This window comes from Prenolepis imparis, unplaced genomic scaffold, assembly GCF_030444845.1.
Source record: "Prenolepis imparis isolate NDT839.2.m4 unplaced genomic scaffold, iyPreImpa1.0 SCAF_179, whole genome shotgun sequence".
NCBI lineage: Eukaryota > Metazoa > Arthropoda > Insecta > Hymenoptera > Formicidae > Prenolepis > Prenolepis imparis.
In genome coordinates, this window is record NW_028141337.1 from 10,170 (window position 1) to 23,367 (window position 13,198).

The window sequence follows — 13,198 nt, forward strand, 5'->3', positions numbered from 1 at the left end:
GGTTCAAGATCGGCTCGTTGTAGGATCAGTGGGCCGTTAGGTCTGGCTGGTATATCCAATTGTTGCTATGCCAGAAGTTCACAGAGTTTCTCACTGAGTGTTCACGCTGATTTCACACTGAGAATTCGCACTGAGAATTCTTTCGCGCACTAAGTGTTGCGGTGAAAACGCAAGGAAACTGTGGATGTTCGACGAAGAACGATAAGTGACGCTCCGCAGAGAAGTTCGCGTTTATATCCCGATTTTTGATTCACGCCCTCCGTTCCGCCTTTTGACAAAATCCTGCGAATAGAAGTTCATAATCGCGTTTTTAATATTTTTACTTTCCCTTTCTATGGGGAGCGTTGCAAGGATCGACGAATCAAAAGTTTAGTGCAGGCGTCTGCGAATCGGAGCTCGCTTTCCCAAAAACGGGGATGTCTCGAGATTTCGATATCGGCGGCGGTGTTTGTTGTTAGTTTTTCCTATATCGCGATATTTGTCGTTTGTTAGTGCCGCTTTTATCGGCGGGTTCTCGCTTTATTGCCCTCACGTGCGGCTTAGAGCTTGTTTGCTGAGAGGCGATGCGTGTGGCATCTTTTTAATCTTTATATTTTTCGCCGCTTTCTCGCGAGAATACCCGCAGGTGTGCTATCTTATTTTGCACACTTTCGTTTTCATTATTTGTTTTCCCCTAATTTTACTAGGGAAGGATTTGCTTTCGGCGCGTTCTCGCCGTCGTTGTGTTTTCCCGATTTACAATGTTTGTCGGTTTCTCGCGAGAGTTTTCGTTGCGGTGCCGCTTCGCTTGGCACGTTTAATTTTATCAATTCGTTGTTCTAGTTTTCCCCTCAAAGGTGGGCTCGCTTTCGGCCCGCTCTCGCCGTCTTTATGTTTTGCCGACATGTGATTTTAACTTATTATTCGCGAGGGTGTCGGCAAGAATCCGCTTTCGGCATCTTTCCACCTGGTCTCTTTTATTTACCGATTTTGTAATATTTATCGGTCGCTCACGATATCTGCAGCTGTCCGTTTCGCTGGGCACGTTTTCGTTTTATTATATACGTGCCGCTTAGATTATTATTATCTTTTTTCTTCCTTTTTTATTTACCTAACAACAAACTTCGCCTTGGTCGTGGGAAAGAAAAGAATCGTGAAGTCCGCCGGACGTAACACCCCCCGCCTTAGACAAATGTTGGGGGTGTAAAAACACAACATTTGCAAAAAGAATCTGTGAGGAATAATTCGATTCTTTTCTTGCCACGACTTGCCGATTTGGTAGAAAGACTCACATTTAATTTTGTTTTTATTAAATGTGTTTCTTTGAGTTCCTAATTACTATTTAAATATTTTGTAGAAAAGGAGGAAAGAAAAGGCGACCACCATAACCCCTTCCTTTGTTCTTTCGTCCTTTTCTCGCTTTTTATACAATTTACTTATTTTTTACTTATTTTTACTTAACTATTAGTACTGTCGCTAGCGCGTACGCAATGTACGTGTGGAGCCTTTTTCTATCGTATTTTATTTAAAGTAAATATAGGAAAGAAAAAGGAATATAAGTGTGAAAAGATGATATATGATTTGACTACCTGATCCTTGTTTACGGTGGAATGCCAGTCGCGTGATGCTAGGTAGGTTTGCTTTTCCGCCCCCCCCTTTTTTTATTACTCTTTCGACCATCTGGGGACCACTGCTCGACCTTATCCTTCGGCTAGGTTTGTTTGGTCGGCATACGAATATTCTTTCATGCATTGTTTGTAGTTTCTCGCTGATAGTTATTGTTAGTGCGTTGTACTTTTTACTGTTTGTTTGATTATCAGCTGAGGTTTCGTGGGCCAAATAGCGAAATGACGCCATCTCTTATTCTTGGTCTTCTTCGGCTGATGTTTTGTCATAGCATTCTTGACAAATTTCCTGCAATTGATTTGGCATGCATTGCCCTGGAGTTGCGGCAAATTTCGATACGTCTCGGTGTGGTCTGTGGACGTGCGCCGTTGATTGGCTATAACGTGTTTCCTTGGTACTTTGAGTGTTCGTTGGGAGCGGCGGTGTACTGGTGTTGTTGTAGTGTAATCGACGATCAGGTGTATGTGGTGACAATAATGATGTAATTAAGAAAATATAGAAAATGGTTCCACTTTTGTTGTATTTATAATTAAGAATGAGGGTACAGAGTTTACGCGTGTATCTAAGAAGATTAAATGCGTATATTCGCGATAATTATACAAGGGAGAACTTAGAACTAAGATACAAAGAATTATAATTAGACTAATAATTATGATTGAAGTGAATATAAGGTATAATGTATGATATAATGAGTAGATTAAAAGTAATAAGTGGAAGTGTAACATAATATAATAGTACACAGAATTAGACTTAATATGTATATGTATACTTAAATGTAAAGATAATTCTAATTAGCATAATTGTCGTTAAAAAGACACTCCTTTTTTTTTGTTTTTGTTTTTTTGTTTGTTTTTTTTTTTTTTTTTTTTTTTTTTTTTTTTCAGAAGATTTTAATAAAAAGTCAAACTTATTATAAGGAGTACGCATGGAACAAAATACAAACTTATTCTAATTTAAAGATAAGAGGACAATTTAACATTGTTAAACATATATACGTAAGATTACTAGTTTTGAATACATTGAGTATTTGTGGGAAGTTTTTTTTTTGTGTTATTTCTCTTAGAGGAAACAAAAGAAAGATTAAAATAATTAAAAGAGTAATAATTATAACATATGAGTGATTAAAAGGTATACAATACTATAACGGTGATAGTTGAATGAAAATGCAAGATCTAGGATTTAGAGTGAGTATGTACAAATATGTTTGTAATATATATCTCTTTTCTATATTGCAGGTTCTACGTCCGCGGTTATTCTTGTGCAAAGTTCGGCGTGGCCAATCCGAATTAGCGCGTCCCTAAAGTTGTATGCTCTATCGAACATTTTGGTGGTCTCCATATGGAGTTTCACCAGGGCCGCACCCTTTCTTAAGGGATGGACGATGTTTATCCATCCCGTTTGTCCCTCTAGGAGGAGCCGACACAAATCTCTCGTCGTTTTTGGCCAAGTCGTTTTATTATTAGGAGCCTTGGTGTGGGCTAATCCGCATATTAGTGCCTGCCACGGTAATTTTTTGAAGCGGTTTTCGAGGCGGTACACTTCGTTCATGCGCCGCCATACCGTTCTTCCCCAGTCACCAAGAACTACCTTGACCATCCAGGTGGTTTTGTTAATGCTTTGGATGAAGCCCCGTCGCCACATTTGGTGGTCTTTCACCACGACGTCCATCTCTTCTTTAATATGCTCGGGGAACATGTGTAGCGAGTTGGCCCTTCTCGTCATTTTTAGCTGGAGCTCCTCCTCCATTTCCAGGAAGTCCGTTGCGCTATTTTTTAACCGTGCCCAAAAGAGAAGCGGCGACTCTGCTCTCACTATGGTCACCTCCAGGCGACCTCGAGTCAAAAATTCCGTCTCGATATATTGGATTTCCATTTCTGTATATATTAAAAAAAAAATTTTTACTGTTTTTGGTGCATGGGGAGATCCAAAAAGGGGGTTTATTGTGTTGGCGGTATGCCTTGCTTGATATGTGAAGAAAACCGGGGGGGGGGGTTATTGTAATTGGCGGTATGCCTTGCTTGTTAAAATTTCGCTTCTTTAAGCTCCAAGGTATATGTAGTATCTTCCCGTGGGGGGAGGAGGGGGTAGGTAGCTGTTGGAGTTGTGTTGTTTTCTGTGTGGATGGTTTCAGGTGTCTCGTTATTTTGGGTATAGGGAACCGGCACGCTGGCTTTCGATTTTTTCGATTGCCTTGTTTTCAAATGTATTAGTAGATGTGTTAGGGAGTCCCATAGGGCTCCTAGCAGGTACAAGGACCACCCGTACACTGTGTGTAAGGCGTAGCCGTGTACTATTGTGTCTAGCGTCAGTTTTATGACTCTGATGCTCAGGTATATTCCGATTAGTCCAGCGCTGAGATTCCCGAAAAATAGAAATTTATTCCAGAATTTGTTCCATGTAGATATTGCTATTTTTTCTATGGTGTTTGTATCAAGTAAATTGGAGATTGATCCCCCTTCCAGGGATATGGTTTTTCCCATCACCCCTCTCGCTAGGGAGTTGAGGACGGCAGGTCGTTCGGCTGGAAACATTATATGATCTCGTAGGTCCTTTAAGTCTGTTTCCGTGTATATACCGCTGGTGGCGAGCGATCCTGGGCTGATGTATTTCCATACAGGCTTAGTCAATGGTTTTATAGTGACTGGCGGTATGGTATCCACTGGTCTTGGCATAAATTTGTACCAAGAATCTCCTAGCTGATACATGGCGGGTGCTAATGTGTTGCAAGTGGTTTGCGTTCCTTGTTGCAATAATATGTGCGTTTGTGGAGTTAAATAATACGTTTGATTTTCCCGAAGCACGGGTAGTTGGTTGTAGCATCGGTTTGTTTGAGCGAGCTTGACTTCGACGGGTACGCATTTTACGATGTGAATAACCTCTCCAGCTAGTAGAGCCATATAGCCGGGCCCTTTCATTAGATGATATGCAAAAATATCTGGAGATTGTGTGGCTATGGCCAAAGCGTTTTGTAGCATTCGTTGCTCTAAATTACATTGTTGTAATAAAATGTCATGGTAAAGTTGATTAATTTGCGTGCGAATATGTTTTTCCACGTAAACAAACTTAGAATTCATGTACGTGAAGATATCGAGATTTGAAACGCGCGATTGTTTTTTGAAAACGACGGTTCCTCGTACATTTCGAAAATCATTAATTTAGGATGTTCGGTGCGTACTATTGAATATCCGCAAACTTCCTGTTTTCCCTTGCTGGTTAGAGCAAATATTGTATCTTGCGTTGTAAGAGAGTAAACTGTTTGACCATGCTCTTCGTCGTTGATTTTATGAGCGTATCCCTCGAATAGTACCCCATAGTTGTTAAATTTGCAAGGGCCTGCTGGCACTGTGTTCCAGTATGTGTCTCCTCCTTCGATGTCTACGCAATGTGTGGAAGCGAGTTGACAAGCGACGCCAGATCTAAGTTGCACTTTGTTAGTATTAATGCGTACGTCTGCGGTGTAGTCCTGCAGTGTAATTTTTATGGTTCCGACTACGATGACATCTGACCATGTTCCGTAAGGGTCAGAGTATGCTCCTCCGAAACATTCTCCGTAATTGTCTACATGGCCGGCTAATGTAATTGGTCTGGTTGTTGTTCGATTTGATTTGAGTCCTGTTATGTGAGTGTGTCCTAATTGATATGTTCCGTAATTATGCATTCGTTTACAAGTTTCGCGAGTTATTTCTTCTATATATGAATACTTTCCATTGTGTACGTCCATTGTATGAGAGAACATTCCGCATTTCTTGACTAGTCGATCGATCTCGACCTTGCACTGTATTACTTGTACAGCTTCGAATTCGTTAACTTGTAGTAGTTGTACATAAACTTGATCCGCTTTTATTTCTTTGCGAGGAATGTCGCATTCTTCGATGTTTAGTAATGACAGAGTAGTTAAGTTCGCGGAAGAAGATCCGCAATCGTATCCTATTAGTCCGTATGTAGGATGCAGGTATACGGCTAGGCTTATCAATATCGCAATTAGTTTGAATTTGCGATCCATCTGAAATATTAATTATTTCTTTGTATGTGCGAATGTCTTCTCCCTTCTTTATTCTTATATAAATTTTCTATTTTCATTTTATTTGGATTAATATTTTAGTTTTTATTTTTGTTTTGTTGATTTATTTGTGTATTATTATAATTTTTATTATTTGTTAATTATTTGGTTATTTTAATGTGGGAAATTCGCAATCGGTTTGGATGTACAATTCGGCTATTCTTTTTTATCCTAATTTTTACATTATTTTTGTTTAATATTTCCAATACTTCATGAGGTCCTGTATAGTGATCTCCGAATTTTCCGGGTTTTGGTCCCTTTAAGAGAAATACATGGTCTCCTGGTTTAAAGGTTTGGGGGTTAATCTTTCTATCGTAATATTTCTTCGATCTGTGTTTTGCTTCGATAACGTTTTCACGAGCATTTCCTTGAATTGTATGAAGTTGTGTAACGAGGTTTACTAGATAATCGTTGTAATTCGCTAATTGGTCGCTTGGAGGTAAAAACTCGTTCGAAGGAATTCTGGCTATTTTTCCGAAGACTAATTCGTACGGTGTATGTCTGGTTGCTTCGTGTACGTTTGTATTATAATTGAACATTGCGAGGCTTATCCATCTATCCCACTGTTTTTGTTCGTTTGCGTATTGTTTTAAATATTCTCCTAATGCGTGATGCGATCTTTCCAAAGATCCGTTAGATTGTGGGTGGAAGGCAGTAGTACGAAATTTACGAATTTTAAATAATTTTGCGATTTTCCTCATTAAATCACTGATAAAATTTCTTCCTTGATCCGTTAATATTGCTTTTGGTGCTCCGAATGTGCAAATAAAACGGTCCACGAACACTTCGGCGATGGTTTCGGAAGTCTGATTTGGTAAGGGTATGCCCATACAGAATTTAGTCAGCTGGTCCTGTAAAGTCAGAATGTATTCGTTGTCTCTTTCCGTCTTAGGTAAAGGTCCGACAATATCCATGGCTACCTTGTCGAAAGAAGATCCTGGTGTATCTGTGATTATCATGGGTTGTTTCGTTTTAACCCTGACTAACTTTTTCAGTTGGCATTGCAAACATTGTTGTATGTATTTCTGTACATTTAACTTTAAATTTTCCCAATAATAGCTATGTTTTATTCTATTATATGTTTTTGTGACGCCGCGATGTCCTCCTGTCGGTGTGCAGTGCATTTCTCCGATTATAATAGGTCGTAAATCTTTAGGCGGATATTTGATTTGTCCGTTGCAAATAATTAATTTAGTAGCGGATTCGATGAATGTTAGTTGTATTTGTGATTTAATGTTACTCCATGGAACGTTATTAACAACTTCTGTTTTTGCGAGACTTAGCGTTTCTAGGTTCATATTTTCAGTTAATTTTCGTAAGTCTCGTAGTATTGAGGTAATTCTGTCGAGGGTCTCTGTAGGCCCTTCTCTTTGTGTCTCGCTAACAGGTAGTGCTATGTGGTAGTAGTTTTTATGTTTTATTGCTTTAGGTTTACCCAGAACTAAAGGTTCTAGATGGGGCAGCTCGTTGCGTTCGAAGAGTTTTTTAGAACCGGAATCTATCGGTTCTCCGTATGTATCGACAAAATACGCTAAGTTGTCCTTCCGCAAAAATAATAATTCACGAGATTCTATAACGTTACTTTTGACTAATTTATTTTCGATGATGATAGGTCTGGTTTTTATTTTTCTTGATTTTAAATTTTTATTAATAATTTCTTCTTCGTCGTCTTCGCTTTCTTTCTTTTCTTTTCCGTCGGTTGCCTTTTTATCCTGGTCTTCGTCAGACGGGTCTTCTCTTTCTTTGAAATTTTCAATGCTACTTTCGTCGTTATGATCTTCGTCGCTTTTCTTAATGTTTTGTTTTGCGGTTTGGCTTCGTGTTTGTATTCTGTTTTGTTTAGGAGGATCGTGTATTAAAGCCTTTTCAGTAATTTGCAACGCAATCGGTTCGTTTAATTCTTCGGGGGTAAATGGTATAGAATCGGTGTTATTTCCGGGAAGATCTTCGGGTATCGGTTCTTCGGTTTCTTCGGTGTCTGACAGATATAGTTGAAAATCGTCGTCTTCTTCCTCTTCAGATTCTTCTAGCATTTGGGAAATTATTTCTGCGTCTTTAGGATCATCTGGATTTAAAGTTTTTCGTCCTTTTATTATTTTACAGTCGACTTCTTCAAGGTCTATCGGATTTCTTGATAGAGCGTCCGCATTTACATTAGTTTTTCCTGCTTTGTAAATAACGTCGTAGTCGTATTCTGCTAATTTTAATCTCCAGCGGAGTATTCTCATATTTGCGTCTTGCGCGTTTTTAAACCACATTAAAGGTTTATGATCCGTAACTAGAGTAAATCTTCTTCCATATAGATACGGTCTAAAATGTTTAACGCAATACATTATGGCCAGCGCTTCTTTTTCGTAAGTGTCGTATTTTAATTCATTGTCGGTGAGAGTTCTTGAGGCGTATGCGATTGGTCGGTCTTTATTTATTTCTCCTTGTGAAAGTATTCCGCCTACCGCAATCCCTGAAGCGTCTGTAGTTAAGATAAATGGCTTCGAAAAATCAGGGTATTGTAATACTGGTTCCTCACATAATTTTTGTTTTAGTATTTCAAACGATTTTTCTTGAACCGAAGTCCATTCAAAACGTGTGTCGTTTTTTAATAGATTTGTTAGTGTTTTCGCTAGTTTAGAGAAACTCGGAATAAAGCGTCGGTAATATCCGGCAAGTCCCAAGAATTGTTTAATGTTCTTCGGGGTTTTTGGTCGGGGAAATTTATGTACTGCTTCTAATTTCCTTGGATCTGGTCTTACTCCATTCCTGCTAATTACGTGTCCTAGATATGTTACTTCGGATTTTAGAAATTCACATTTGTCAGGTTGCAATTTTAAGTTAGCTTCACGAAGTCGTTCTATTAATGCGTTGTATTTTCGTTCGTGTTCTTCTAAGGAAGTAGCATAAATAACAATGTCGTCCATATAGACAAATAATTCTTCGCCCTGTAATCCTGTTAATACTAAATCCATTAGGCGCTGAAATGTTGCAGGAGCGTTTTTTAATCCAAAAGGCATCCGATCGAATTCGTAGTGACCGAAGGGAGTAGTGAATGCAGTTTTATGACTGTCAGCAGAATCCATTTTTATCTGATGAAATCCAGATGCTAAATCGCATACAGAGAAATATTGCGCTCCCCCTAATTGATCTAATATATCTACGATGTTAGGTAATGGGTATGCGTCTCCGATGGTCTTGTCGTTTAAAACCCGAAAGTCGAGGACCATTCTCCAACGCTTGTTTCCTTTGGAGTCCTCTTTCTTCGGCACGATCCATATAGGCGTATTGTATGGCGATTGTGAGGCTTTTACGATGCCTCCTTCTAACAGTTCCTCTACCTGCTTGTTTATTTCTTCTTTATGTAGTTGCGGGAATCTGTATTGACGAGTGTTAATTGGTCGATCATCTGTGGTTGGTATTTGATGTTGGAGTACATGAGTTGCAGTTAACTTTTCTCCGGGAATATGAAATTGGTTTTGACTGTTTGTTATTAATTTCTTTACACTTTCTTGTTCTTTTTTATTTAGATGTTCCAATCGTAATAATTCGGTAATTTGTGTAAAGCGGTCTTTCTCCTTTTCCTCGGAAACCACTAGGCAATTATGCAAGTCGTTGTTTGCATCGTTAATTTGTTGTTGTTTTCTTTTATGTTTAGATTTTCGTTTTCGCATACATTTATCTATAATTTCTTGCGATTTATTTAATAAAGACGTCGAAACCTTTGAAGACGGTTTGGAATTGTTTTTCATGCGTTTAGAGTTTTTAATGTTTAATTTTTCAATATTTAAATTATATTTTTGTGCCTTTTCAAGAAGGTCTTTTATAGTGACATGAGATGACCTTAATTTGTCGTTGTAGTCTTCTGTGAATAATCCAACTTTCGGAAATTTGATATCTAGAAATGATAAGGAATTTTTCTCTCCTAAGTTAGAACAAGATTGTGTCGAATCGCGTAGTGAGGTTTGGTAACTTCCCTCCTCGCAATTGACGGAGCTAGAATTTTCTGTCGAGGTTTGGAAATTTCCCTCCGAAATTCTAGAATTATCCCCTCCAGGAGAGGTTTGGTAACTTCCCCCTCCAAGGGATTTTGAATTATTTAAATTTTCGAGAGAGATTTTATAACTTTTCCCTTTACTAGAATTATTCAATTTTTCAGGAGGGGTTTGGTAACTTCCCTCTTCATTAATTGTTGGATTATTCGAATTTTCAGGAGAGGTTTGGTAACTTCCCTCTCCGCAATTGACGGAGCTAGAATTTTCTGTCGAGGTTTGGAAATTTCCCTCCGAAATTCTAGAATTATCCCCTCCAGGAGAGGTTTGGTAACTTCCCCCTCCAAGGGACTTCAAATTATTTAAATTTTCAGGAGAGGTTTGGTAACTTCCCCCTCCAAGGATTTTTTAATTATTAAAATTTTTATTTAAAAAAAATTTATTTTTAAATTCATTTTTGTTTTGAATTTCTTTTATAGTCTTGTTTCCCTTATTATCAAATCTTCCGTCTTCATTTTCAAATTCTTCCTCTTCCTTATTGATTTTTTCATCTTCCTCTTCGACATTAATATTGGCTTTGACATCCAGGGATTCTTCTTGTGCGGGTATTTCTTCCTTTAAGCTGCCAATCGTCTCGTTGTTCGATTCATTATCGTCGAGTAATCCGTTCAAAGGTTTTAAACGCAGCGTTGGTACGCGAACTTCTACTTCCTCGTCTAGAGTGCTTATAACGTTTAAGTATGCCCTTTCAGAGACGTTCTCCACGATAGTATCCCCTAAATAGATTCCGTGCTCTACTTTTAATCTTGGTATGTATCCTATTTTTACTTCTGGATTTTCTATTCTTACGTAAAACAATGATTCGGATCTTGGGGATACTACTATAGTTTCTGGAGAGAAGAAAGGTACACTAATTCCGGAGACGTCTAGGTGTCCTTGTGCGTAATCTATCTTCGACGAGGTTTGCTTGAAGAAATCATTTCCCAATATTCCTGATTGCGGAATCGGGAAATCGTTAGCTACTATGTGGAACGAGACTGGTAATTGGAAAAACGTTAGTGTAATTTCGCCGAGAGTATAAACAGGATAATTATTTATCCCGTTTAATTTTAAAATGTTTATATAATTGACTTTAGTATCTTCGGGTACGAAATCCTCCTTTATTATATTTGGTCCGGATCCCGTGTCTAGCATAAAGGTGGTGTGAGCGGTCGTTTTACCAATATTGACCTGAACGGTGGGCACGCGACTGTGTTTAGCGAGGTTTACTGTTACAGGCCGTATTTCTGTTTTCGGTTGATTTATTTGGCCTGGGATCCTGACGGGTGTGAAGTCTTCTCGGCCCCCCGTTGCGCACCCGACGCCGCGGGACCTGAGTAGTTTCCCTGGCTATTTTCTTTACGGCGATTGTTACTCGCGATTCGTAGTTGGCAATTATCGAGGAGATGGCCATGTTCCTTGCAGTACCGACAGAATAAATTGTCTCTAGGCCTTGATGCTGAGTTTATTTTGGAGCGGCAGTTTTGTGCGGAGTGACCGAAGTTGTTGCAAATTTGGCAAGCGATATTCGTGTTATTTCCCGAATTCCGTTGTTCGTTCTGTTTTTTCCAACAATTGCTAGCCGAATGACCGCCCTTATCGCACCATTGACAAATCACCGATGGTTTATTAGGTTGCTGTTTAGGATTATTTTGTTGACATGATTTCGCGTCGTGACCGGTCTTCGAACATAATTGACAAATAATAGCTTTCTCTTGAATTACATTTATTGTTTGACGAGACCGAGGATCGCGTTGACGACATTTATCCGCGCTATGTCCACGTTTTTTGCAAATTTGACAGATTAAAATGTCAGTACCGGTGTTTGGTTGAAGATTTTGAAGAGAAAATTGAGTGAGCTTCCTACAAATATCTGCAGTGTGCCCTTCCTTAAAACAGACTTGACAGGTTCCCCGCGCTTGATTAGTAGGCGCAGTTGGGCATTGGCCTGAGTTAACGACTTGGCCTTGTCGTAAACCTGTCATCTCTCGAAGCTCTCTTTCTATTCTTAACGCGTCAGTGACGGTCTCCTGTACATCTAAATTTCTCGCGATTCTCTGCTCTATTTCGGGCTTTAATCCTCTAATGAAGCATTTGCACATATCTTTTTCTACTGTTGCTTTTATATTTTGGTCAGGTAATACGTGTCCCGAACTCCTGTAAGCCTCTAGTATTTGCTTTCCGAGGAATTTAACGCGGTTCGCGTAAGTAACAACATCCTCTTCATTTTTTTGATAGATGCACCCTAATTCTCCTTGTAATTGATAGATATTTTTAGTAGCCCCATAAATTTGTTTTAAGTATGTGGTTAGTTGTGATACAGTGTCAAAATTTTGATCTCTTATGGTTCGACGCGCTTCCCCTACTATTCGAGTTCTTAAAATTTTGGTAAATTGTGGCTCGGCTTCTTTAGGAAGCATGGATTTCGCCTCCTCGCAACCCTCAATAAAATAATTTAGCGGGATATTACTGCCGTCAAAAAAAGGGACGGCTTCGACCGCATACTTTAAAGTAGCAAACGGGTTGCGCCATGTTTGCTGATTGTGATTCTTCGGGGTCGCTATCAGAATTGTCAATATCGACCTTATCAATTAGATTTCGTACGGTTGAAATTTCTACCACGTCGTCGGCGAAAGCGTCAGAATCTGGCTCGGGCGATTCGGCTACTAAAGTATTTTCGGTTAAATCGAATTCTGAAGAAGGATCTTTCAATGAAAAATTAATTTTTCGAGATGTTGAAGTTGAAGGTACTAAAGGTGTGGATGTGTGAATTAATTCGGAATCAGATGGTTTAGGTTTAGATTTGCGTGTTCTATGTGGTGTTGTTAATGCAGTTTTATAAAGTTCTTCTACTTGATCTTTATCAGTTTGACCTCTTGTTCCTTTACTCATTACCGCTACCAAAAATCGCACATTTCTATCCCGGAGGGGCCCCCAAATTTTTACGTATGTTACGTCCAGACTCAAGGAAGGAAGAGTCGAAAGGGAGGACGTAACTACTTAAATCGAACAACGCCAGGTAGTGCGTTTTGTTCGAGCCGAACGAACGTGTTTAGGCCCCAAATAGGTCAACGACCGCGAGGGTCGCTCTTACGCTATTTAAAGGGCGTTCGCTCGGTGGTCCCTTTTCGGCAAGAGAATTTAATCTCTTTTGCGCGGGATGGGACCTTAGTGCGATCTCTGGACGGAGGAAATAAGAGCGGGTTAATCAATTAATTAAACGCGAGTTCATAATAAAATTAAGTTTTATTTATATAAATAAAAACGGTGAAGAGACGGATACATAAATAACAATTAACTCGCGCGCAGGATTTAATCTATAAAAAGGTGTGTGTGTGTGTTTCGCGGGTGTTACATAAGTACGGAGGTCGTCAATCGGGACATAAAGGGGGGAGAGTTTATTGTTTAAATATATTATGGTCCCGATTGGTTATTACAATAATTTTTCATTTTAATAGTTAGGTAACAAATAATAATAATGTATACATGTGTGCGTATGTGTCATGGGAGTTCC

General features: G+C 39.1%; 1 pseudogene; it reads right to left on the bottom strand.

Moving 5' to 3' along the window:
• Window positions 1-3,534: 3,534 nt before the first annotated feature.
• LOC145947897 (uncharacterized) lies at window positions 3,535-5,608 on the bottom strand (annotated as a pseudogene).
• Between the last annotated feature and the right edge of the window lie 7,590 nt (window positions 5,609-13,198).